General features: G+C 47.9%; 1 protein-coding gene across 1 annotated transcript in view; it reads right to left on the bottom strand.

The window, feature by feature from the left end:
- FAM83H (family with sequence similarity 83 member H) overlaps nucleotides 1–23,029 on the bottom strand; it is a 573,091-nt gene extending 550,062 nt beyond the window's left edge. Inside the window, exon 1 of the mRNA XM_069621880.1 lies at nucleotides 22,737–23,029. The gene's annotated coding sequence lies outside the window, so the exon portion shown is untranslated. The remainder of the gene's footprint in view (nucleotides 1–22,736) is intronic.
- Between the last annotated feature and the right edge of the window lie 1,724 nt (nucleotides 23,030–24,753).

Raw genomic sequence — 24,753 nt, forward strand, 5'->3', positions numbered from 1 at the left:
CAGTAATTCTGATATTTAAGAAGGGGGACAGTAGTGACCTTATGAATTATCGACCAATATTGACCTTTAAGATATGCTACGCCAGGAACAGCTAGTATATAATAAATGGTCACAACATTACAAGCACTACAGCAATGCCCAGCCTGATAACTATAGTATATACTTCAACTTCATTCAAAGCTCGAAAACGTGCCCATTAAAGCGGTCCGGTCATGCCTTAGTGGGTCACCATACGTGGCAGATTTACCATTTCAAAGGGTTTGTCATCACTAAGTTAATGAGACTGGTTAGAGCAGGTTGTCGTCTCGTTAAATCGCTCAAAACATGTGTGGAATCCAGCCTGTTTTACATGCTTCTCTTTTGTTCTTCTCACTCTTTCCAGCTCTGAAACATCAGCAAGCTTGGAATGGAAGCATTTGAATGCTGCAGGTGATGTGTACACACGGGCACTGAACAAGGAGACCTGGACGCACGCGCTGTCTCACAGGAAGTCCCAGTTAAGGCAGCACTTTCTCTAGCAGAATTATAGCACTTCCTATCGAGCTATATTGTGTGCTAGGCGAGCTTCGCCCTTGTTATCTTCCACCATCATCTCTGGAACTTGGACAGCGGGGCCAATCGCACAATAGAGCCCTCTGGTACGGGCTCTAGAGCCAGCCCAATGTCAGTTATGATGCACTAGAAAAACATGTACAAGAAATCTTCTCCCCTGCAAAGGTCAGGCATCATAGGACTGAACATAGGCAGGGTGTGAATAAGACCTCGTGCTGGATAGGCTGAGGAAGCATGCGGCAATGAGGCAGCAGAAAACAGGACTGGAACGGGAAACCAAGCAAAGGAAATCAGGCTAAGCACAAGAAGCCAAATGCATCCTGGTCAAGCATGCAGGAGAAACATGGCACAGGGAAAAGGACTGGCACAGGAAACCAGGGTGTAGTATCCCACTGCATATCTATTTTGTCACCAGATGCTTAGAATGTAGAATCTGGATTGCCACAAAAACAATCAGGGAAAACTATTTTCGATTGAATACATCTTCAAGGGGTATAAGCCCTACTGGGAAGTACTCAATATGTTACATCACACACAAACCGACATAGAGCATGCATCACTTTAAGCACGAGTATTTCACGGCAAGACAAATGGGTCCCTAGCACTACCCCTAGCCAGAAGCACACCCTATCCCTGTAGGGTAATGCTGCCCCTAGGTCAGAGCTGGTGCGCCGCCTATCTAATAGAAAAGAGAGAATATATACCCGTCTCTACAAGGTATTCATCATATAGCGTGAAAAGGATTGAGCCTAATCCGTTCACAGTCTGGACATTGTGCCGTTTCTTTATTCACCCCCAATGGAGTGTGTGCACAGAGTGCAGGACAGCTGATATGATATGACTCAATATGTTAAAAAAAAAATTTTCGTCAGGTTTCAAATCAATGAAACACATGAGCTAATGCACTGGTTGCTCCCATCTTTTGCTCCAGTCTTCTTCTAATCTGACAGATTAAGTCAGACGAGTATCACCAATGTCGGTAAAACAATCGACAGTGGTAATTTACATATACCGTACCCCCAGATCCCTTTAGGGATATCGTACAAAAACGGGGTAGACCGGTTTCGATGACGTATTCAGTGCGGCCATCTTCTTCAGGATGAATATTTGTAGACGGTATGCATCAAACAGGATGGGGCGTCCATGCCCGACCTAGGAAAGAAATAAACACAGATGCACCTAGGTGTAGTGTGCTGGGCACAGTTTTTCTTGAACAATTTATGCCTAGGTTAATGTTCAAAGACAGAAGTACCAACCATTTAATATTAAAAGAAACAAAAAGCCCACAGAAGGCAGGAGCAACTGGTGGATGTAGCCAGGAGGAAAGGACGGATGCACAGTGCACCGCTCCACCGCCTCCGAAGAAGCACCAGATGCATGTGCCACTCCCACAGCGGGTGGGGAACGACACAAGAAAAGACAGCGGCTAGAGTTTGCAAGCGCTGCATCTCAAGTTACCAACGGAGGTCTCCATGCAAGCAACCAAACTTCTTAAGCGCTTTCTTTAAGCAGCGGTGCACAATTAAGCCACTCACAGACGGTGAGGTAGACTCCAGAAATAATGCGGAGTTATTAGTTTAATAATAATTGTAGATCCATCCTTTCAGGCCTCGCTGCCTGTGTGATGTGTTGGAGGGCATTTTAGTGTATCTTGTTGCGCTCGGAATAATTGCATTGTTTACAAATGGCTCCAAAGTCTTTCGGTGGCTGCAGAAAAAAATGCCATTTTGATAATGCTGAAAATAAGAGCTGTTGAATGGGGGCATAGCTCTTCCGCTCTAGGTTTCTTTTTTGCTCCTCATGTTTACCTTGCATCATTTCCTATTCTTTAGTCCCATCTTGCTTTGAGCTCATTAGTACGCCCCGGATGCTCTACAGAGAATCGGTTACTGGGGACAGTGCCTTTTCCTCATAATGAGATTAAAGCCTCTGCAGCCAAGGAGGCTTGCCTTTGCTCTCCTTCGTTAGAGCACCGCCCCCTGTAATATGCACGGCATGTGGTGGGGGGCTGCGCCTGATACAGCCTGCATGCCGTCTGCTCATCATCCCTGCTGTAAGCAAAGAAATACAAACCGAACTCAGGAAATATCTTCCCCAAAACATGTTCAAGTCAAAGAAACCAGGGGAGCATGAGAATCGAAAGCATGGCGGCATTATGAGGGCAACTAGTCTGGGGGTCGTGGGCGGGGGGTATGTCACAGAGCCAACAAGCAGGTCATTGTCTGCAGCTCACCCAGCTGTGAGTTGTATGCTTTTTTAAATCTGTGTTCTTTTGCACAGCCCACCCCAGGCGGAACAGAAAGGCACTTTACCCGGCTGTCCAGCCTTAAGACTGCTCTGGGGGGGGGGGGGGGGGGTTGTAGACTTGTTCCAACATGTTTTCCTTTGCTGAACCCAACAACTGCCAACATACAGAGCACCTTCTCACTCGAGATCTGGATCCTGCCCACTGCCACCTTCTGCCAAGGAGATTCTGGCACCAAGCACATGTTGTGCCCTCCATCCAATGCTTCCTAAATGGGGATGCCCACCTACCAGATTCAGATTAAAGAAACCTAGGAGGCATGCTTTCAGGGCTCGGGTGAGGCGAGAGGCTCCAGAGACACCCCGTTTAGGGATGCCATGAAGATACATCAGGGGGCGCATCAAAGTTCTTAAGAGGGGTTTACTCTGCTGGGCGGCTGCCGCTTTGTCGACTCCATTAGGGTTGAACCCGGCCCACCGAACGTGGGACTGAGTGATGGCCCAGAAAAATAAAGCGCAGCCTGTCGCTCAAGAGCTGTACGAAATCCGGGTGAAGGGGCATGACGTGGAGGTGAAGGGGGATGGCGCGCAGAGGAGGTAGAAGTAGGTAAGGAGTCAGGGGTGCTATTAGAGGATATGGGCGGTGCCCCGATTTAGAGAGGGGGGGGTAGGTGGTGTGCTACGGGCCAGAGCAGACCCGCAGATAAGGGAGGGGGGGTTTAAGAGTTATACCTCCCATTTAGAGAGGGGGGGCATGGTGGGCCAGGTGGTGTGCTACGGCCAGAGCCGACCCGCAGATAAGGGAGGGGGGGGTTGAAGAGGTATACCTCCCATTTAGAGAGGGGGGGCATGGTGGGCCAGGTGGTGTGCTACGGGCCAGAGCAGACCCGCAGATAAGGGGGGGTGAAGAGTTATACCTCCCATTTAGAGAGGGGGGGCATGGTGGGCCAGGTGGTGTGCTACGGCCAGAGCCGACCCGCAGATAAGGGAGGGGGGGGTTGAAGAGGTATACCTCCCATTTAGAGAGGGGGGGCATGGTGGGCCAGGTGGTGTGCTACGGGCCAGAGCAGACCCGCAGATAAGGGGGGGGGGTGAAGAGGTATACCTCCCATTTAGAGAGGGGGGCATGGTGGGCCAGGTGGTGTGCTACGGGCCAGAGCAGACCCGCAGATAAGGGGGGGGTGAAGAGGTATACCTCCCATTTAGAGAGGGGGGCATGGTGGGCCAGGTGGTGTGCTACGGGCCAGAGCAGACCCGCAGATAAGGGGGGGGTGAAGAGGTACACCTCCCATTTAGAGAGGGATGGGCATCGGAGCAGGGTCAGTAAATCCGAACTGCCTGGGGATCTCCGTGCAGAAGTGGACGGGTTGCGACCAGTGGACAATCGGGAGAAGTGTGCTTCAGAAAGAGCAGAGAAAATGCATTCCTCAAAGAATTCCTGAAACTACGTAATGCAGCCCCTAATGCCTTGTGTCTTAGATATGTATGGAGCCCAGGCCGTGCCATGGTTCATGTTCAGGCTGTACTGACACTACAGGGCCTTCAACCAAAAGCATTGTTAAAACTCGGGTGGCTCCTAAAATAATACAGATCAATTTATATCTTTGCTTAACTCTTCGGAAGGGTCTCTTATTTGGCTGCAACTTCTTTTTAAGATTGCAAATTGACCTCATCTGTAGAGCTGGGTAAGGGGAGGGCACTCATTAAGAAAATGAGATGACAGCTAAATGGACTGGAGAGGTATGAGATAATTCATTCAAATACCGCTTCCAGCCTTAACCAGTTTTGAGCCATGAAAGAGATAGATTTTTTATCCTTTTATTTTCTTTTCTCTATTCTACCCTAGTAAATATATAAAGGACAGCGAGTGGTTACGCCCTGGGGACCTCGGGTTCCATGATGCACCTTTCTTACCAGTGAAAGACCCCAACCCTTGCCTAAGTGGGGTTTCTTTCTGACTTGGTCCGTGCCCAGAATCAGGGTAAGGATGCTATCCCTACTGGGTTTTTATTCTTGTTGCAAAACTAAAACATTCTTTTAGATTTAGACTAATGCCACACCAACTGAAAACATTCCTTAAACACATTTTCTTTTTCTATCTTTTTGTTGTCTGCCTCCACACAGGGTTAAGTTGGTTCCCTACCTTTTCGTGTTCCCGCCCTGAGGAAGGCTTCAGAAAAAATTCACATGCCCAGCAGGGGGCTGATCCGAAACATACAGTGGATGTTCTAACTACATCCATGATATGAAGACTCCCTTTCCTTTGGAACTTATTTCAAAGTTCATTTCATACTAATGTTGGACAATGCAACCATCCAAGCACTAATATATTTGTGCAGACGCTTAGGGTGTCTTTTTCCTATCTCTAAACACCACCACGCCGGCAGACCTGCTTTCATGAACTAGCAGCACCTGCTATATTGAATTTTGGGCCGTTAGGATTTCCCTTTGTTATTTTGAAAATTAGTTTTTTCATTTTTGTACTATTTGTATTCAATGACTTATTGGTTTATTCACTGTCTACATTCAATTATTTGTAAAAATTGAACCAAATGTCTCTCTTTTAATTCTTTTTTTCTGCTTTATCACTTGAGATTGTATATTCACATTTATGTAAATTTTTTGTAAATGCAAAATAAATGACATTGACAAAATTAAGGAATGTTCTCAGAGGGAAAATATTTAGTGGCAAAAAATACTGATATCCGTGGTACAGGATACAAAACAAATTAAGTTGCCTTGAATTCAACTATAACTTTTTCTTTTATGCAGCAGAGTGGATACTTCTGGTTTAACATTTAATACATTTCACAAGGTCCCAATCCACTGTATGCTTTAAGGGACCACCCCGATTCAACTTTTTGTATGAAGCTAAATGGACTGTGCCTGAAATGGCAGGATTGCGTAGAAGATCGAATGCACTTCCTGCTCTTTTGTGGTATGCATGTAGACCCACGTGGCTTCTTCCCCTAGTCGTCGGATACATTCATGAAGCAATGGTTGGTTTCCATTCAGTGGCTAATGATTTAAGCAAAAGGCCAGTAGCAGATCTTACAGCGAGCCTTAACCATGATCCGATGCACTCCTGCTTTAGTTTGGTTACCTGCCACTTTTTATACATTGGGCTGCATTAAGTTATTTATTTTAGAAATAAATAAATGTGATGATGATTTTGAGAACTCGTAGGACATCGATATGCTAGATGCCACGAGACAACTGGAGCAAATGCGAGAATATCTGTGGTCCCCTGGGTATGTTTGCTGCATTGGTTTAAACAACAAAAACGTTTGATTACCACAATCGTGGATTCAGAACCAGCCTTTTGGTCCACCGTTGGATCGGAACATCATGTTGATGTTGCTAATCGTTACATTGTAAACTCGTCCCATGTATGTAACCCACAGTGAATAGTGGAAGAAGGCGCTCATTGGGACCTGGAAATAAAGTGTTTTCGTATATATTCAATTATGAGTGCTACTTTTACTAAGAGAAACAGGAATGATTATTAATGCACAGTCTTTAAACAACGCAAATCTGTGTCCGGTAAAGGTGAAGTCTGCCCGTTCTGTTGCTGGTTTTGTGGTAGTCTGGGTGCACCCTACCTCTTGCTTTTTCCAGCTTTCTCTCGCAGGAGGAATTTAATACAAGTAGAAAATCAAATCTCTGTGCAACGGTTCGAGTTTCAATAATTGTGAACTAGAAATAATATTTGCGGCCACATTGCATTGAAAGATACAGATGGAAAGTAGAATGCTTCACTTCCTTTACTAAAGCCCACTGAGCAGCATGTGAACAATTTACAAACCAAACTACATTTCCCAGAAAATCATGGACTCGTTTGTATCTCCTCTAGATTTCTCAAATGACATCTGCTATAACCTGTCCAAATCTGCCCTAGCACCCCCATCCTCGGACTTCGTCACATTTGTCGCCAGTATCGCTACCAATTACATTGCTTTTTATGATCTTGGCATGTGTGTACGTTTATAAGGAATGATCTTAATTGGTAGGCATTTTAGGTTATAAAGGATATTTCGCCTGCAGCGCTGTACAGTCAGCAGGTGTGTCTTTTGTTTATGTATCACACTCTGCCAGGGAAGACCCTCCTTATTTGGAAAGCTGGCGCAAGGGTGTCTGGGAGAGAGACAGCGCCTGTTTCCAAGCTCGCTGCTGCCACCCCATCCATGCATGCACGCGTGTGCAGGAGTTTCCCAGCATAGAGACCGGGGTGGCACATTTCCGATTGGGATGGTGAGCATGCACGTGCGGCCAGCTGCTCTCCTAGGGGTGCTGGTGTTATCTGGGGCTGATATACAGAGGTGTTGGAAGAGGGATATATAGCATGAAAGGACATTTTTAGAAAGTCATTTTTGCTGCTCACAACCTATGCCTTACTCCCTAATCCCACTGGATACAAGAATCAGCGCACTTCAGACCACTTGGCAGTGCAGCAGTGTTGACGTGCACCTCCTTCCCACACTAGAAGACCACAACCTGCTCAGCCCAGCTCTACAGAGAGCTCTGGGCACTAGCTGCAGGGAGAACGACATGATCGCTGGACCCTGGATGAGCGGCAGGACTAACGGGAAGAAAATGTGACCTAGCCAGCAGATCCTGGACGGGCCACTGTGGCTCAAGGGAAATCAAAAACTAAATATTAGGTGTCAGTATGGCAAGGGGCAAAAATCCAAGTTCAAAGCTACTAGCATCTAGGTCACTAGCCACCCCAAATCTAGACATATGTGCAGCACACAATTTCCTATTCACCAAGAGTCAAACCTCACTAGTCGTGGCTAGTGGCGAGTGCACATTTTGCACCCTGAGTATGGTGCAAGGTGAACCAAGTCTCTCAAAGGCCAGTCTTTGGGAATACTAAACTTCCCGAGGTTACCCTATCCACATCTCGTATTCAGGGTTTAGCAGGACCTTGCTGCTTCTTGGCACAGTTTTCAAGTCCTGGGGATTTGGCGGCATGCTCACTTCTTGGCATTCCATCGCACAAGCACGTTTTCCTCACTTGCTTGAGGTGGTCAGCTCTATACAGCTCACCCTCTAGCCGCAGGTCACTTTACTGGGCCAGCAGCAATATTTCCTACCAACAAGCATGTCCTCCTGCTTGGATATGATCTGATCGCCCTCCAGACAGAATTAGCCATCATTGGCCTGGTGTTTCCCTCAAAATTGCACTTGCCAATTAGTCTCACTGTCCAGCAAAGTTGCCCTCCTAGTCCTATAGTGGACTTTCTTCTTGGTATATGCCCAGGCCTTTGTGATACTCTGTGAGCCAGTCTAGGTCCACTGCTGCAGAGCCCCCACAAAGCTCTTTTACAGCAGGCTTCATTAGTCAGATAACCCAATACTTGGGTCTTGCTCCATTTCCACACCCGGATTAGATTCCATCTTTTATCCAGTTCCTTTTGAAATGTTTGGTCCATTTTACTACAGCCATAAAACCTGATCCACACTAGTGCCATCGCCGGATCAGGTTTTATTGCTATTGGCACCGTGGGTTTTCAATCTGAAATCCCGGTGATCTGACACCAATGTATTTTGTTTGAATTAACGGGCCACGCTTATGGCGTCGCATTAATTCAAGCAAAATACTTACCCAAGATGGCCGCCATGGAGATGCGGAGCCTCTCTTCCATTTCCATGGTGGCCGGGGATGAGAGGGGCAGAAGGGCTACCAACAGAACAAGGTAAGTGGGGGTGTGGGGAGAGAAAGGAACAAAGACCGGTGGGAAGAGTGTGGTGGGGGAGGAGATAGCTGGGTGGGTGTGGACAGCTTTCAGGTTATTTGGAACACAGCTTGGATTGTGGGATTCAGCCCGTGACCCGAGCAACCTGATGGGCTGGCTCTCCCGCCCCAGGTGGTAGCTAATAAGGCTTATAAACATAGGTAGGTCTCCCAGTACTTCCCTGTTGATAACTTGACAAAGCTAGTGTGGCAGCGTCTAAAGACTTAAAGAGCCTGTCCACTGTGTCACAGATGGCTCAAGGAGTCTCATAGACAGTTCCCGGGTGTCGAATTGATTTTTCAGTCGTGGGCAGTCCCCTCCAGTCTCTCTCTAGAAAGCACCAATCCTCCCTAACCTAGGCATCCCTTCTCCCAAGGTTTGCATCTACCGAATATTGGCCTCTACTGTTTCTGTTCCAAATAATACTATTGGTGAAGAACAGCAAAATACCTCATCTGTCGAACCTCCCTCGGGGACTTCCTAGACTGGCCCTACACTCCATGGGTTGGTCTAAAAAGGGATAGGGGATTGAGCCTTTCAGACACTCTTCCCAATTTGGTCCCCTACCACGCCCTCCTACTCCTCTCCCTTTCACTGTCTGATGTTTCCCTCTTGTTAGTCTCCGCTCTTTCCACTCCACCTGCCTTCTCTATTCCTAGTGTCTTCCTCTTCTGTCCCTCTATCTCACTATATTTAAGTCTTGCAACCAACCTTTGATGTTAATACTCCACCCACTACACTACTTCTCCCTGTTCCACACTTTTTCCTCTACCTCACCTTCTACTCAAACAACCTTCTTCCACTCACACAATCACTTCACATTCACTGTCTACACTCCCTCTCCTAGACACACTTGTCACTCATTCACGCACACTCCAATGCAGTGCCACTTGCACTAATTCCTCACCTGCACCAAATAATGCCTGCACACTCATTCCACCATCTTTCCACTTGCTGGTCTCTTGGTCTGCCACTTTCTCTTCTTCTGACCTCACCCAAACAACCAACAACTTCCGGTTTCCCGGGGTCTATTACCCACTCACACCCCCTATCCTCTAGTTGGTCTGCTTTCTCTGGCCAATCTGGCCCTGTCTTCCCCACATGGAAGGTATTTTGTACAAGAAAGCTAACAAATAGTGCCTTAAGCCCCTCACCCATGCGGTGCTGCAAAGGGAACAAACATTGTGGTTTGTTCTGTACGGTGTCCCAATTAATGTTAGGGGAAGTCTGACCATCTGCCCTCTGGGTAAGTCCTGTTTTTATTTGGTGGGGTTTTCTTTCATATGCCTGGTTGTCGAGGGGTACCGCACTGGTCTTCTTCCAAGGTGGGCCGTGGCCGTTTTGCACTGTGCAGCGTTGGAAACAGCCACATGGGAGCTCTGTCTCCTCAGTCTGGTAATTTCCCTCCGGCAGCGCTTTATGTGGCTCACATAGGATTTCTGGCAGGGAAGCCGGGCCTCCTGCTCACTTCCTATTCGATCTCTCTCTGCCAAAGTGTGAAGAAAGCTTTGCGTGGGGCGCTGTTGGTTCTCTGTATCATGGGTGCTCTTCTCCAAGATCTGTTTTCCTAGGAGGAAAAGAGAACACTTGGCAAACACCTGGTTCATAAGCATGGGGTGATGCAAATATCCAAGTTGGCACATGGGGAGATGACAGGAAATGGGGCCCTCTAAACTGCCACCATCATCATCTAAGGTAGTACTGCCTCTGGATTCCTCCCCATTATGTCTCCCTGCCCTCTTGACATGGTTAGGGTACTGACCTTGTCACAACCATTCTGAAGTCTGGTGGAAGAAAAATGTCAGCCTCGTGGCTCTCTAATGCAGGGCTGTGTCTCCCTCTAACCTCTTGAGCCGCAGAGCCCTGGTTTAGGAGCAATGTGAGAGCATTCATTCCAAAACTGCAAAATTGGCAGCAGCTGCAGTTCCTGAATAGATATTATTACAGTGCGGAAGACTTAGGCTTAAGTCGTTCTGTAAAAAGCTTACTTTCTCAACTGAGAAATGTCCAGGCTGGAGGCTTTGAACAGCATCTACTTTGGTAGCATGCATCTACAGGAATTGGGACCAGTTCATGCCAACCGCCAGCAGTTTGTTCAGATGGACTCCTCTAGATGGTCAATTCTAACCGTCACCTGTGTAGTCCTGTAGGGTTCCATCATCTCCTCAGTGATCTTCAATCTATACATGGAAACGCTGGGAGCCCTCCTAGCCACACACAACATCCACCAATATGCCGACGACACACCGCTATACCACACGATCGACTCCATCAAGGACTTCCACAGGCTCAAAACCTGCCTCTCGCTGATCCACTCTTGGATGTTCAGTGCATACTTGAAACTCACCCCTGGAAGACTGAATCCCTACTCCTCACCAACAACTTCGAATACCCAGACATACAGAGCTGGCCATCAACCATGAACCCTGAGGGCTTCACACCTGAGCTCACCTCCTGAGCCAAGTCCCTCGGGATCCACAGCGACAAACACCTCTCCTTCAAGACACACATAGCTAAGAAAACTCTGACAGCTTCGTATCAGCTCTCCCTCCTCCGGAAAGTCAATCCTTTCCTCCTCCCGGACAGCGCAAGATCCACCGTTCAAGCACTGGTCCTATCCCACCTGGATACGGCAAGGCCCTCCAAGGAGGCCTCCTGTTGTCCTCCCTTGTGCCCCTGAGAAGTGTCCTACATGCGGCTGCATGCTTCATAAAGGGTCTATGCAGATATGACCACACCACCGTGCCCCTCATCGACCTTCACTGGCTCCCAATGCATGAATGAATCACCTTCTAGTCTTGCTGCATCATCTATAAGGCAGTCTCCCTCCAGTCACCCAGCTACCTCGCAGAGAAACTCAGCATCTCCGGCAGACAGCGCACCACCAGAAGCCAGGACACGTGTAGACTTGAAAGATGCCGCTACAAAAGGACCAGAAAATAAGTCTTTCCCGCTTACTGGCCAAGATTATGGCACCCCCTCCCAGTCAGCATTAGACACGCCCCACGCTCCTACAATTCAGAAAATAACTCAAGACCCACCTCTTCAAGGAGTCTCACCTCTTCAGCACCTAGGCCATCACGTCGCCCTCCCCACACCAACCGACTCGCTAGACACCGTCTGCCCCTCTCCACCCCGCCACGCTGTACAGCTGTACCCCTCCTCTGTGCCCCTCTTTATCCTACCCCAACTGTATGCCTGTTACCTCTGAAAAAGCACTCAGTTATGCATCTGTACTGTTGTATACCTCTATAAAGTGCTCCGTTGCTTATCGAAGCTAGGTAAGCGTTCAACAAATACAATAATAATAATGGAAAGGGGTTCCCTCCCCTACACACATTGTCCTCCTCCAACAACACACATCCTACAGCAGGTGGGTAATCCTAGTCGAAAGAGCCCATCCAAGCCGAAAAGAAGGAAAGTCCAATTCGTCACAAATAATAATCTGGTTCAGGCAGGCCTTGAGTAAGTCAGTCAATTTAAGAGTTCAGCATTCTGTTGCGGAAGTCCTCAAACAGTCCATGACAGGCTGAACTCCATGGAAGTTCAGTGGCACAGTAGTCTCCTCAGGCTAGCAGGCATGTGGTTCACCAGTCTGATATGATCATGAGCAAACCATCCATTCAGCTTGCAGATCCCTTGCAAACCGCAAAGAGTGAAGAACTGAAGCCCACAGGATATCTTCTTTCTAGCCCTTTCTCCCAACTCGAAATAAGAACAAGAGTATTCTCTCCCAGGGTTCAGTCTGCCTTTGCACTACTCAAAACAGGCATTATAGAAACAGTATCCAGCTTCCAACCTTCTGTCTTGTGGGAAAACACTACGCGTACCACAGCTTCCAAGACTGGGTAAACTGATGACACTCCTGATGCCGAGCCAGCACTAAAAGAAGGGAAGGATCCCAAATAGTACAACTATTGACTTTATCACAAAAGCTGGAGAGTGTTAGAGAAACGGAAGAAAGGTCAACATTTCCCTTAGGACGGAGCAGAGCATCTGAACCACATATACGATAGGGTCGATCTTCACCATCCAAACTTATCTGGGTGGGTCCCGTCTTTGTGAGTTGCCGAATATGTGACTATTGGGTTTCAGAAATCTCTCGCTAGGCAGGTGCAATCCATGCTAAAGTCCAAATACCCAAGACCTCAACTGAAGGGCAACTTTCATATACTTTGTTTTACTAAACCTTGGGGTAAGAATGACAGCACACCAATCTTAGTTGAGATAATAGCTACTTGTTATTGTCTATTGGTATGGTATGGTTTATTTATAAAGCGCCTATACACAGGCAAGTGTTTCAAAGCGCTCAAAGAGGATGGGAACAAGGGGAAAAAACAACAATGGCTATTGAAAATCTTAGAGGATAATAGTCTGCACAGGCAGAGTAAGTGCGTGAAAAGTACATTTAACAGTATAGGATACAGCAAATAGGCCTGGCAGCGATTGTGTAGTTTAACAGTGCAATTAGGGGTGAAGACAAGGGAGAACAGACAAGACCATCTTCAGGCATGGTGCGTACGGATCGAGGAAGTGTAATTTTCCGGCACTACCCCAATTGCCGTCAGGCATAGTAATTCGTAGTCGCCTGTCTTTGCAGACGTTTTCCACCCCTCCCTCCCTACACCTCTAAACTTTTATTAGCACTTACTTTTATCATTTGGCCCCTTGACCACTGATAACAGCTTGTCTGCCCCCCATGTACATTCTGTTTCCCCCCTCGCCCCCAGCATTATCTTGAATAGTCATCGACTTTCAATTGATAGTCACTTTTTTTGTTCCTCTCCTCACCCCTTCTCTCCTCTACCCTCACCTCCCTTCTTCCTCCTCCTCTTGTCACTCTTGCACTTAAACAATTGTCGTCAGGCATAGTAATGTTACTGCTAGTTTTTGTCTCCCTTCCTCCATCCTCCCTCTCCTCTCCCTTATTGTTACATGCACTTGTACTATCTATTATGATTTGATAGTTATTTTTCACATTCTGTACTGTTTCAAGGACTTGTAACCGAATGTCCCTCTTCGGTGGCTCCTCTGAGAAAGTATCGATCTCTACAGAAGTCCCGGAGACATCATTGAAACTAGGATCATGGAACACCAGAGGCTTCAACCATCTAACGGTCTCCTCAGATGTCAACCTGGGGAGCTTCGACGTTTTATGTTTGCAGGAAACTTGGCTAATGGAGCCACCAACGCTGGACGGCTTTCAAATGGCACACTCACCCGCCCTTAGAGAGGAGAGAGGCAGGCCTAGATCTGGCCTCATTACGTCCCTAAGAGCGGGTTCTGGACTATCATTGTCCAAAACACCCGTGGCATCAGAATTTTTTTTGGCAACGCTTCTGGAGTGGGAAAGGCCGAAAGGCCCTGCAGACCGCAATTATAAATCAGAAATCCTGCTGATTAACGTATACTGGAACCCAAAGCGAGTGAACAATGACACTTTTCTCGCACAAATTGAGAGCCTAATAGATGACTTCCTAATAACATCTACCTCGAGCGATGTGATCATTGCCGGAGATTTGAATACGGACCTAACTCTCGACTCCAAAGAACCCCAAGACAGAAACAGCATGTGGCACAACCTGCTTGACACAAGAGAGATGCATATCCTGGGGCAAAGGGCCGATAAGCAAACTGAAGACATCCCAACCTGGGAAAGAGGAAACCAAACAGCAACAATTGATTACATCCAGGTGTCCAAGAGTTTCCTGCCGCTGTGCTCACCCCTTACAACTATAAGAACACAGCACAGCGACCATAATCTACTAACTTTCTCGTGGGAGTCAAGGAGAAGAAAGGAGGAGCACGGCGCACAGGATCTGTTAGTAAACCAAAGCGGGATAAGACTGAGACTGTCAGAAGTAGTTATTTCCAAAATAACCAACCAATATAAGGAACACAAGCTGATTATGCAGCTAAGTCCATCAAGCAGGATTGAATATCTCCCCCTACTTACAGTCTATCACAGGAAAAAAAAAAAGTGCTACAATACGGATCTAAAGCCCCACTTCACACATATAATGAACAACTAGTTACTCGAAGAAAGGAGGTCAGAAAGCTTCAACGGGAGGCAGCAAAAACTATGTCACCAAGTAAGAAGGTCAAAGCCGCTACTGCAGGAAAAGCCTACAAAGTTTGGCTGAAATCAACCAAGGCAAATAGGTACCAGGCAGACGCGGAAAACATGCTGAAGGCTATTAGTGGCCAAAAGGTACGCGACTTCTGGTCACTGATTAAAGGCAACTCTCAATTAGCAAACCAGGCACTACAAAACACAATTGGTGAAAAAGCCTGGATATCTCACTTTGAAAACCTATATGGACTCCGGGATAAGGTTATAGAGAACCGGATTCCTAGTTCTGGAGAACTGTGGGATATTCCAACGGATCTGAACACAATTAAAGGGAAAATAACTCAGCTTAACGGATCCAGAGCGGCAGGACCCGATGGCATAACCAATTTCGATATAAAGAACAAATCGGAATTTTGGGCCCCTTTCATCCAGGAAGTTTTTTCAAACTGTATTAGTCTCTCGACCATTCCATCATCCTGGAAGAAAGCGATTTTGGTCCCTATTTTTAAAAAAGGATGTAAAGACAACCCTGCACACTACCGGCCGATCGCTCTTCTAGACTCTATAGGAAAGCTCTTTGGGGCCTTAATCCTGGACAACTTTAGGAACTGGATCTCGGCGACTGGTCTGTCAGATCCCTTCCAAGCGGGGTTCGTGAAAAACGTCGGCACCTTGGCTAATGTTTTGGCAGTGAGCACACTAAAAGCCAAGGTATTCGAGGGCAGCCCCAAGATCTACATGGCATTTATCGACCTGGTCCAGGCGTTTGACCGGGTAGATAGGCAACGATTATGGGATAAACTACAGCACCACGCCTGCCCCCCAAGGATACTGGAACCCATAAAGGCCTTATACACAGATACTACAATATGTGTCCGACTCAACAACCAAGGTCTTCTGTCCACCTGGATGAAGACAGTAAGAGGGGTAAAGCAGGGATGCCCCTTAGCTCCCGCCCTGTATAACGCATATACGGCCGACTTCAAAGAGTATGAAGCTAGAGCCCGGACATTCCCACCGACATTGGGAGCTAGCAAAATCTCACGACTGCTTTACGCGGATGACATAATCCTCTTTGATGTAACTCCTATCGGCCTCCAAAGACAGATAAATAACCTTGACTCTTACCTCAAAGAGAATAACCTCCTGATGAATTTGGAAAAGACCAAAATCATGTCTTTGGGAGGAAATGAAAGGAAGCCAGAGAAATTCACATGGGCGGTAAATAACACCAAAATTGAATTGGTAGACAGCTTTAAATATCTGGGAGTGACTATCAGCAAGAACCGCAAGGAAAAACTAATGCAGGAGAACATCATGACTAAGGCGAGACTTCTCGCCTCTCAATCTCAGGCAATATTGAAAAAATATGGAAAATTCACCATGACCCCTGTGATAACCTTCTACAAGGCCAAAGTGATTCCAACACTCACATATGGAGCAGAAGCCCTACCGAATCTGCCAACATCTTTCTGGCTAAAAGTGGAAGGTTGTTACTGGAGAAAGGTTCTTAACCTTCCTGACTCGCTACCAATGGTGATAATAAGAAGGGAACTTTCCCTACAATCTTTGACCTCTATTGTCTCCCGTAATGAAGCAATGTTATTTCGAAAGTGCCTACTTCCAAACCCCTCACGGATCATGCAAGAAATCCAGTATGAAATCCTGTCTGGATCATGTAAAATGCTCACAAGTTGGATGGTAAAGATCGAATCAATCTTAGAGAATGCTGGAAGTTCTAAAGATGAACTAATTAATAACCCGTCCAAGGCGAAATTTCGATTATTAAATCAAGACTGGATTAACACCTTGGAAAAAGCTGCCGCCTCAAAGCTGTTTACAGATCCTATTCCACAGCTGTCCAAAGTAAATGAACTTAAACCTTACTTATTAAGAGGACCGAACTCTAAACTTAGGATGAATTTTTTAAGAATCCGCCTTAATATTGTTCATACAGCTATCACATCCTTCGCAACCCCTGAATTGACCAGTCTAAAAACCAAGTGGGAAACAGATGTAGGGGATATTGACCCTGAGGACTGGATACGGGTATTAATGCACCCGCGGGAAACTGCCATCTCCTCAAGACTCAGACTGGTGCAACTTAAAGTACTGCATAGAGTGTACTATCCTAGGACGGCACTGTTTGGGTGGAAGAAAGCACTGAATCCGAACTGTCTCAGGTGTGGGGGCGAGGAAGGGACCTTCTTCCACACTCTGTGGTCCTGCCCCCGCATCCAAACTTTTTGGGACGCCTGTTGTCGGGAGCTGGCCCGGATACTTTCTAAAACAATTGATTATGACCCGAGGGTCCTGCTCCTGGGAGTCCCAGGGGAGCACGAACTGAATAAATGGGAGGAACTGTTGCTGCACACGGCGACTGCCCTAATGAAGCGAAACATTGCACAGAAATGGGGTGTACCGGAACCTCCGACAATGGAGCAGTGGACGCTGGACATGGACACATGTGCAATGCTCGAAAGACGGATATACAATGCAAGGGGCTGTCCTAATAAGGCTTCAAAAATTTGGGCGGCATGGGAGGAAGGAGGGCCCTGAAAGACACTGAAAGACATTGAAAGGGTTTGGGAGAAATTGCCCTGGGGATGCTAACCAGAACTTTTACATTGTGTATTGAGGCTCTGTCCCGTAAGAATGGTGACCTGTGACTTATCATTGTTAATACTGCTTAATGAGCTGTGTCGGCCTCAATTGATGTCGTTGCCTCTTTTTCTTTTGTTCCTTGGTTTTGGTTGTTTTGACTATGTTATGACTAATTGAAAATAAAAAATGTCTTATCAAAAAAAAAATATATTGTTCATACAAAGGAAGTCCTATTCCGTAGAAAACTGGCCCCGGACGAAGCATGCAGATTCTGCACGAAGGTAGAGATGGCGGAAACCACAAGACACCTCCTGCTCAACTGCTTAGGCGTCACAGGCCCCCGCCAGAGACACCTCGGACATTTGTTCAAAAACCTATACGCCTACGAGGAAGAGGAATGGTGGCGCCGGCTCATAAGTGGGGAAAAGACTACATGGGTGATTGCAGTGGTAGGGTTCTTTCAAGAGATTGGCCTGCTTACCTGACCGCAGCCACGGATGGGCAGGATAGCCAATTGGGTGTTCTTAACCCCCACTTTTGTGGGGGTCGCGGTCCCTGTGCATGATCCCGGTGTAGAATTGGAGTGGGAACTACGTGTGACTGCAACACAGGTTAAAGTAAGACCCCACGCCGTTCTGTTAGTGATCTTCGAACAGTGAATGGGAGGATTACCTTCTTATTTTGTAAAAATTGTATTATACAGTTAAATCAAATAAAAAAGAAAAAAAAAAATAATGTACTTGCATTCTCCCATCTTCCCTCCCTCCTTGAAGCGCTTTGAAACACTTTGTGTATAGGCGCTATACAAATAAACAATTCAATTCAAAAAGTGCACAGAGGGTCACAGGGAGGGGGACGATCAAGTGCACCCGGTCAGTTGAGACTGGGGTAAGCACAGAGCGAGCTGCTCTCTTGGGTTAATTTCCCAGTGCATTGAGTGTTGGTGGGGTGTAGAGCCCTGAGGCAAGTGCGAGAGAGAGGACTGGCAGGGGTGCCAGGGACCAGTGAGTCTCTGAGGTACACCAGGCGGCCAGTCAGCATGCTGTAAGGAATAGGAGGGAGAGAGGGAAAGAACGGATAACTAGGTTAGCAGGGTAGAGGGAGAGAGAAGGAAGAGGAGAAGAGGAAGGTCTTGAAGTTTCCAGAATTTCAGGAGATTCGGTTCAAGACGTAGGGCGGCAGGGAGGCTATTCCAGATGAAGGTACCTGCTGAGGATGAGGATCTCCCCCACCAAATCTCTGCTTGGAGAACCGGCTCACTCACAGAAGGTTGGAGGTAGATGAGGGCTCATGAGGGACAGTATTTAGGTAGGCAGCGTTGCACGTAGGTGGGTCCCAGGCCCCAGAAGGCCTTGTGAACAAAGCAAAGGGTCTTCAATTTGATCCTTACAACCACGGGGAGCCCGTGGAGGGATTTCAGCGCCAAAGAGATGTGGTCCCTGGGCTTCAGGCCAAGAATAAGTTCTAAAGGTTTGTTCTGGATGTGTTGCAGAGGGCGCAGGGCAGAAGAAGGGAGGTTGAGGAAGAGGCTGTTGCAATAGTCCAGCCTACAGAGAACCAGGGCTCTGGAGAGAGTGATCCTGTGGGGGAAAGTGAGAAAGCGTAGAGTACCTCTGAGGTGGTGTAGCTGATAGACTTTTTAGAGATGTCTGAAATGTGAGAGGAGAAGGAGAGAGTGGAATCAAAGATGACCCCAAGGTTTTTTACGTCGTCGGTGGGTGCGGGTGCAGGGCCCAAGGAGGCCGGCCAGAGTGAAAGTGGGAAAGCGGGAGCAGGGGTCCCAATACGAATTATCTTAGTCTTACCGTCGTTGAGGCAGAGGTTGTTTGCAGCACACCATGACTGAATAGTGGACAGTCAGATATGAGTGAGGAGGAGGAGGAGACGGCTGAGGGTAGCCTGAAAGATAGTTGTGTGTCATCCGCGTAGCACCGGAAGTTGGATGTTTTGCAGGTTTATCCCCTGACTAATCATGTTTGTTGCCTTGCCTTGCCTTAATCTTAAAAGACCACTGCCAAATAGCAGTGAACGAATATTCCCAGGCGTTGGGCATCTCTTGTAGTTTGCACAGTCCTCGAGTCCTTTATAACTAAATCTTGTCTTGATTTGTAGGCCTAGTCTGTATAAGTAGTCTTTAAGGACTTCTTAGCCGATAAAAAATAGTTATTTTCGCCTTTGCAGATCAGACATTCTTCACAGTGTACATATTATTGTTTTTCCTGGCCTTACACATTTTCTAAGCCATAATGTTGATCCAATTTTTACACCTACATCCAAGATTGTAACTTTCTCCTGAATGAGCCGAACCAAAAATAAAAAAAAGAAAGAAATCTCTGTTACTACCTTTCCTGCACTTGATCCTATGCAAGCCGTTTCTCAGAGCCGTCTTGTGCCCCCCCCTCTCCCAATTAATTACGGAACTCCCCTTATTCCCCTGTGAAGGATTAGCTCATGGAAATGGCAGTCGTGGCCCAGCTTCAGGGAGTTACTCAGGACAATGACATCCTGAATGGTCTTGAAACCTGGTTCTGACCCATGACTCTGTGCAGAGCTCAGTCTTTACTATCAGATCGAAGGCTAAAGAGGTGTGTGTCCAAGCCCTGATATTACAGCACCTTGTGCTTTGAACAGCATTAACGGTCCACTGCTCCTTATACGCGTGGTTGCTCCTTCTACGCGCGGTTGCTCCTTCTACGCGTGGTTGTATTTGGTAGCCGTAGCCTTCCCGCTCATGGATACAAATCTTTTTTGGAAGGCTGTATTAAAATGTAGTTTATCATCACTTTGAATCATGGAAACATTCTCTTTTTAAACCGGGCTCTGAACCCTCTCTGCACCTATTTAATATTTACATGTGCACTCTTGGTAAACTTATTGACTCTTTGGGGTTTTATTTTTTAGATGTATGCTAATGATACTCAGCTCCTTCTCCAACTGGTTGAAAGCCTGGATGTCATCTCATCTCATCTGTTCTCCCTTTCACGACTGTCTCTCTGGCACTGCACATTGACAAACGAAACTTCTGAATAATAAAACCGAGATTATCTCACTATGGTATGTCTCACTCTTGCTATCCTCCTCATTCTTTCTCCCAGATGTCTTGTTATCGCCCAACCTCTTCCACGTGGCCTTACTTTCACCTGTTGACGAAACCTTTCGTTATTTTATCTGTCAAGTGTTTCCCTCTGTAAATATTCAGAAAAAATAAATATGATCGGAACTGGTTACTCTCTTTCATTCTCCCTTCTCTCGCAACGCAAAAATCCTTTGCTCTTTTACCCTTTTTTCTATTTATGTTCATATTTCAATGGTTTGCCCTTTATCTGAAATGCATGTGAGTACACCGATTAGAGCCAGTCGTAGTTTGGTGACAGAAAAATCTGGGAAAAGGGTCACGCTATTATTTGAATTTCTTGACGCATATGATTTGGATTGCCTAGAAGTTATAGTACATGGCCTGCCTTGAAAAAGCCTCTGGGTGAAACATTTTAGGCCCATTTCCTTGAATGCCAATGATCATGAAATTCAGGCTATAATACTGGTTTCTTTTCTTGAATGACAACATTAATGTACATCGAGCTATAATAATTATTAGGCTAAGTAAATTGCTGAAAACCCAATCACAAACTACTAGCAATTACCCGTGCGACAGTGCATTCAGCTGCACATATAATACGGTCTCTTTAAGTACACAGTGACAAAGCCATATCCGGATTAGCATACACAGCAGGTATTCACTGGATAGAAAGGGCAAAAAAAGATTAAGAGCGAGGCGCCACAGAGAATAGGATCCACCCTCTCAAAACAACTGCAGGTCTCCAAGATATGCCTAATAAATATTAATAAGGAAACATGACATAGGACTACTTTCACAGCAGATTGGTTGCACGCTAAGTCATCATTATGAAAAGATGAATGGACTTTAGAATTGGATGAGATGACAAGCCCAGATCCATTTGACTTACTAATTATGTACATTCGCAGAACATAAACATGCTGACAAAATGATCTTCAAAGAACTATCAACAGTATTAACTGGACAGCAACGAAATCTACGCAGAGGGGAATGCCCCCAATCGATTCAAATTGCAGACTGGGTTATTGAGTCACGTCTATACAGGCAAGCAGTGCTGATCATTGGGCCGGCTCTCGGCGGATCCAAGATCCGGCACCAGAAATGGAGCCGGATCTCGGGATCCGGCCAGAGTCATCCGCCCAAGAACATGAACCGCGCAGGAACACTTAAAAAAAAAAATAATAAAAAATAAAAAAACGCCCGCGACGTCATTTTTACCGTGGCTTTGGCACTGGTGTGTAATGGTAATGCACAATGCTCGCTACATGTACAACTGATTCCTTTCAGTTGTACATGTAGTGAGGGTTGTGCATTACACACCAGTGGCAAAGCCGCGGTAAAAGGCAATAATGCCGCCGTGGGTGTTTGTTTGTTTATTTATTTATTTAGTAAGTATTCCAGCATGGCTGGATGCACACTAGGAGCCCCGCCCCCTCTAGACCACGCCCCCTCGGCACCTTGTGTTGTGGGATCCCCCACCACATTTTTTTCCATTTCCACCACTGCAGGCAAGACAATCTAATAGCAGGGATGTGTCTGTCACACGAGGCAGAGTAAGTTCTCACAGTCAGTCAGTGTTTTTATAGAAAACGTTTGTATGTTTTATACACTGTAGGATAAATAATAAAAAAAGAGTCAGTGAAAGGTCTCACAAAGAGGTAGAAAAAATAACATTGGCAAACAAGGGTCCCACTTTGGCAGAGGAAGTTCTTACACACAGGCACAGAAGAGTTTCACGAAAAGTCTCAACCCGAAGCAGGGTCTCAAAGAAGCAGAGGGAGATCCCACGGGGACAGCAGCAGAAAATGGCCTGGCAGAGAAAAGTAGTCTGAGGCAGCTAGGTGAAGAGTTCACAGGCACAGCAGCAGAGAAAGGTCCAAAGGTGGCAGACAAAGGTCTTGAAATGAGGCAACGGCCAAGAAACTGCCATTTGGATGCGCCAACCAGCAATTTACACCGACTGTAAAAATGGGCAATTGTTCTGACTGCGATCAATCCGCAAGACACACAACTTTGAGAACTGGGTCACACCGGCACAGGCAGAAAGAAGATGGCCCTCGGAAGACACACCCACAACGCACAGAGGGGCCTTGTGCAGTGCTGGCAAGTGAGCTACACACACTCGCCTCCTCACGAAGCATGAAGCTGTGCGGTAGATACAGTGGAGACTCACTGAGACCTCATGCAGAGAGAAGTGCACATGCAGCTCCAGGCGGCTTCATAATGTGGACAGGCGCCGCGGCCGTGTAACGCCTCCAGCGCGCAGAGTCCTTCGGGTCGCAAGTGAGGCCTGCTGTAGCGCACACACCGCAGGGCCCAGGAGGAGCGGGGCCCCGCTGGCCGCCGCCGTCCGCCCCGCAGGAGCCGCTGAATGAACTCCCACAACTCTACAAGTGTCCCGGCTCCTCGCGCCTCCCCCGCCGCCGCTGCGGCAGCCCGGGCCCCTTACCTGGCTCTCGTCAGTCGGTCCCTAGCAGGCCCCGGCTCCTCGCTCGGTGCAGGCCGCTCCTGGAGCTGGGCTCATCCCTCCTCCAGGTGTGGCAGGCAGCGGCAGGCAGTGCCGACGACGAGGCCCGGCTCTTCCTGGTTCGCGTTTTTTTTTCTTCTTGGCCGAGTCTCTGCTCGGGTTTCTGTGATTCACTGGCACCTCGGCGAGCGAGGCTCCACCCCGGGCTCCGGGACTGGGAAGATAAATACACATTCCAGAGGCCGACACTCCCTGCCTGCGCCTGCCCTGCTCACACACTGGGCTCCTCTCACGGCGGAGGGCGCTCGCCCGCCGCGCAGCGCCAGACGGGGCAGGGCCTGCTCCAGCACCGGCAGAAGTGCAGCACTGGCTTCCCTCCCTCCCTGCCTAGCCCTGGGCCTACAGGCACCGCACGGGCCGGCTCAGCCTCTCGCAGCTAACGGCACCCCTGCCCTGTCCACCCCAGGGCCAGCGAGGCCAGGACCTGCCCTGCCCTGTCCTGTCCATCCCAGGGCCAGGTAGGCCAGGCCCTGCCCTGTCCATCCCAGGGCCAGCGAGGCTAGGCCCTGCCCTGACCACCACAAGGCCAGCGAGGCCAGGCCCTGCCCTGACCACCACAAGGCCAGCGAGGCTAGGCCCTGCCCTGACCACCACAAGGCCAGCGAGGCCAGGCCCTGCCCTGACCACCACAAGGCCAGCGAGGCTAGGCCCTGCCCTGACCACCACAAGGCCAGCGAGGCCAGGCCCTGCCCTGTCCACCACAAGGCCAGCGAGGCCAGGCCCTGCCCTGTCCATCCCAGGGCCAGCGAGGCCAGGCACTGCCCTGTCCTGTCCATTCCAGGGCCAGCGAGGCCAGGCCCTGCCCTGTCCATCCCAGGGACAGCGAGGCCAGGCCCTGCCCTGACCACCACAAGGCCAGCGAGGCCAGGCCCTGTCCTGTCCATCCCAAGGCCAGCGAGGCCAGGCCCTGTCCTGTCCATCCCAGGGCCAGCGGGGCCAGGCACTGCCCTGTCCTGTCCATCCCAGGGCCAGCGGGGCCAGGCACTGCCCTGTCCTGTCCATTCCAGGGCCAGCGAGGCCAGGCCCTGCCCTGTCCTGTCCATCCCAGGGACAGCGAGGCCAGGCCCTGCCCTGACCACCACAAGGCCAGGCCCTGTCCTGTCCATCCCAGGGCCAGCGAGGCCAGGCCCTGCCCTGTCCACCACAGGGCCAGCGAGGCCAGGGCGGCACTGGAATGCCAAGCAAACCCCCAAAAAGCAGCCTTTAGACGCTACGCACCCTCACCAAAAATTCTCCTTGCTGAATGGACCGTTTCCCCTTCAGAGCACCCCGGACTGTGTGGCAGCACCCTAACAATAGCGTGGAAATTACTTTTGTTTTACTTGTGTTTTATTATCAATGTTTTTCACATGCATGATGTTTACCTCGTTGGTATTGTGATGGGTAGGGTGACCAGATGTGGTTTTGCCAGGACCGTCCCGGAATTGGGCCCTATATGCCCTTGTCCGGAGAGATTTTATATTTTATAAACACTGGGGAGAGGGCGGAGGACAGTCCCGGTTTTAAAATAAATATTATTAGAATTCAACAATTTGGGCTCCAACTCCCAACCTTCTAGGTATGTGTTAACTGCTTGTGCCACATAGGGGCTGAGAAGCAAGTAAATAGCAAGGCATGTAATGTCAAACCGAGCAACAGTTCCTATGTTATGTAAGTACCTTTTTTGTGTGCAAATTAAACTGTTATTGTTGAGATGCTCAACTTTTCACAATAAATACCAATAACAATCAAGTTCATTGCATACATATAACATTAATTAAAATAAATAATTCAATCAGTAATACTAAAATATATCATGCTTGTTATTTACGTGCTTTTATCAACCTTAGTACCCAGCGATCGACAATCCGATTGTTACAAACTATCTGATTGGCCCTGGCTGGGTAAGACTTAACCATAGCTCTCAATTTACACGCTTTTGTCACCCACCTTGTAAAGA

Source organism: Ambystoma mexicanum, chromosome 5q (assembly GCF_040938575.1).
Source record: "Ambystoma mexicanum isolate Mex_15411 chromosome 5q, UKY_AmexF1_1, whole genome shotgun sequence".
Classification (NCBI taxonomy): domain Eukaryota; kingdom Metazoa; phylum Chordata; class Amphibia; order Caudata; family Ambystomatidae; genus Ambystoma; species Ambystoma mexicanum.